This window comes from Lygodium microphyllum, chromosome 18, assembly GCF_053477565.2.
Source record: "Lygodium microphyllum isolate KBCC chromosome 18, Lygodium_microphyllum_v1.1.10, whole genome shotgun sequence".
NCBI classification, from domain to species: Eukaryota; Viridiplantae; Streptophyta; class Polypodiopsida; order Schizaeales; family Lygodiaceae; genus Lygodium; species Lygodium microphyllum.
In genome coordinates this window covers 140,473,905-140,477,507 of record NC_141152.1, presented here as the reverse complement: position 1 = coordinate 140,477,507, position 3,603 = coordinate 140,473,905, and positions in this window count along the sequence as shown.

Here is a 3,603-nt window from a genome sequence, read left to right as displayed (position 1 = left end):
CGAACTGGCCAGAGGGAAAGGAGTCATTGGAGGTGGTGCAGAAGAAACTGCGCATCACATGTAGGGCCCTGCATGCGGGGCTACATATGCCACCCCAACTTGCGGAGGTTAGGCTGGGCTTAGAAGAACAACATAAGTACCTACTATTGGCCGGCCTAACCCCCCAGGAGTTGGACACACTCGGCTTTGAGGAAGGAGTGGAACTAGATGACCAGCAGGGGGAGGAGGCTGACATTGAATTCGTCATAAGAGAACCAGCGAAGAAATAATCCCACAATCCCCCTCACCGCATGATCAGGAACAGCAACAAATCGACCCGCCCTCGGATAGACAAACTGTGCTCAAGGAGCCACAAAGGAAATTAGTTGAAGAAACCAGGAGGCAATTAAGAGCCAAACCAGTCATTCGGCCATTTGCACCCCTCCCACCATGCCCCAATGACCTCCCAACGGGATTCCACGCGGAGCTGGTGATTTGGGAACGGCAAGAAAACAAAAAGGACCCTTTCACTTTCAATTTCCTCTTGCCTAACAGCCTGAGAAGGGTCCTACCAATTAAGGTAATGGAGGAGGTGATCGCAACTGGTGGCCGGCTGGGCCAAAAATGGCTGGAAGAAAGAGCGAAGACCCCCACTCTGTGGGGCACGGAGGAAGTAGAGTTTTGGCAAGACAAGGTGTTCGAGATACCACACATTGTACATGGATACAACTACCAACCTCTTTGGAGAAGGCGAGTGTGCAATATTAGCATGCTCGCCTTGATGGCATTTTGCAACACCCTACCCTACGAGAGGAATGACCCCACATTCATGGCGTATCCTCGTAGGGTAGGTGTGGATATTATTGCCACCCTCCATGGGCGGCATGATTTGCCCATCATCTACAACTCCAATGTCGCCTCCTTCGAGCATGCCCTCCTTTTTGACTTAGGAAGCCTAAATGATTCCATGACGTGCTTTCTCATGGACTTCTCCTCCTATCTCAATCCCGCCTTTATAACCACCTGTAATTAACTTAGGCTACTTAAGCTATTACTCAAGCAGGACCCGACCCCACAAGAACGTGGCTTTCCCCCCCTCTTTTTTGACCCCAATGCTATTGATAGCTACGCCATGGCTCGCCTAATGATGAGAGCTAGCCTTCCTCCCTCCTTTTGCCTAGCTCTCCTAGAAGATATGAACAATAGCCAGTTTACTAGGTGCAGCCATCCCTTCCTCTCCACATCCGCATGAACCTCAAAGGGTACATGCAAAGCCGTCAATTTTTGAGCAAGTCCATCCGTCCCCCTTCTCTGCCTCAATTAGACAAGGAATATTAGGTACAAGCTGTCGTTCTCCTAGTATAGTCCAAAAAAAAACGCGCAAGCAGATCCTTACACATGGAATACCTGCGCATCCTTATGCATGGGATAAACCAAACAACTCACTTCCACAACCACTCAGCACCACATACAGCACAATCACCGCACCTAGGGGTCCTCAAGTTTGGCGTGCCTGGTGGCTTCGGTCAGCCGGCTCCACTCCTAACCCCCTAGTCCTTTTTGCTCCCCCACTTCACGCTTAGAGCCCATCAAGGGCAGGACATACCTAGGGAGGCCACTCGCCTATGGTTAGACCTGTCACCCTGAGCCACTTGCACTGCATACTAAGATAGACATCCCCCTCCTTAGATGAGCACCACCAGTGCACCCACCCACCGACTTCGAAGACCCCTGCCAACATCCGTTACTTCTCCAATCAACCTTACTACCACGCTTCCATGAGCACCCGAGTCTACATGCTGCCCTACCCTCGCATGACTACTCCATCAATTGTCTCTTAAAACACCAACAGTCAACAAGAGTACCATGGGACTGGCACCCATCTCGGAGGGGGTAATGTTAACCCCAAGCCGAGAAGGCGGAAAGAAGAACCCCAAGCCAAGAAGGCAGAAGGAAGAACCCCAAGCCAAGAAGGCGGAAGGAAGAATGAGAAGGTGAAAGGACGAATGAGAAAGCAGAAAGAAGATGGAAAAGGAGCAAGGATACGCCGGCGGGCTCTGAAGCTAAGCCGGGGCCAAAAGTGTAGTTTTAAATAAAAGGCACCTCAGAAACTCCAAAAAACTCTTGTAAAAGAGAGCGAGGATCCCTCCTGTGCCAGTTGTAAAAGAATAGTCGAATATAGGCCTAGGGCATGAAGCAAAAAGAGGGAATTAGAAAAAGGGACCTTGCCACAATGGCTGGTCATGTAAAAAAAAGAGGCGTGCCTATGAGGTTTTAGGGTTTGTATAGAAATTTCAAAAAGTGAATGGAAGCTCATTCTTTGGTGTGTGCCCAACAATATCTCTTCTCTTCTTCTCTCCTTCTCCTCTCCTTGCTTGTGAGTGCTCTTGAGAGAGGGAGTGATTGTGAGTGTGAGGGAGTGAGTGAGTGGGAGTGAGGGATCAAGGGGGTGAAGCTCTTCACCATCTTCTCTTCTCTTTCCCTCTCTTATGCACGTGGCTATGGCGATTGGAGCTTGGAGAAGGAGGAGGCTTGAGCATGCTTAAGCTAGCATCTAGGATTGTGGAGCTACCGGACTGTGAAAGAGAGGAGGCAACTCGCATCGGCATCAAGGTAAGCTCACTACACTTGTAGGATCGAAGGCGCGTCAGTTATGTGAGAGGTATCCATTAGAGCTCGCTTGGAACGCTTGAAACAATAAGCAGTCCGTGGATCTTGGCAGTTGAGCGAAAGCTCCCACAATGCTACTCATATTGTCATAGTGAATGACAAACTGAACCATCTCCCTACACATCCAAATCACCCAGTAGCTTTTGTAGCCATACCACCTCACATGATGCCATAGCAGCACCTCTATACTCAGTCTCTATACTTGATAAAGCAATTGTTGGTTGCTTTTTCCTGATCCATGTAACTAAGTGAAAACATGAATCTGCTAATACATCTTTTGCTTGACATGCTACCAGCAGAATCTGCATCTATGTATCCAGACACCTGTACATCCTTACCTGTCTCATAAAAATGTCCATAATGTAGAGTGGACTTCATATACCTCAACATGCATCTAACTACATCCAAATGAGGCTTTCTAGGCATCTGCATAAACTGATTGACAAGGTCAATAACATAGCTCAAGTCTAGTTTTGTGATAGTTATGTAAATCAAACTCCCTTCTATCCACCTGAACATAGTAGGATGTTCTATCTCATCCCCAACATTAGCACTCAACTTCACATTTTGCTCCAATGGCACTAAAAGAGGTTCATGCCATACTTGGATAGCATATCTAAGCCACATTGCCTTTGTGACAACCATATACCATCATCACATCTGATCATCTCGATACCAAGAAGGTACCTCAACTCACCCAAACTCTTCATCTTAAAATTATTCTTCAAAAGTCCTTAACTTCAGCGATCCCACTATCACTATGACCTATATTAATCAAGTCATCCACATAGATGACTATGATGACCAAACCTACATCTCATTTTCTCACATAAAGTGAGTTATCAACATTAGAAATATAAAAGCTAATATTGATAAGATACTCTCTGATCTTATCAAACCATGCTCTAGGTGCTTGCTTCAGACCATAGAGTGCATTCTTTAACCTGGATACAT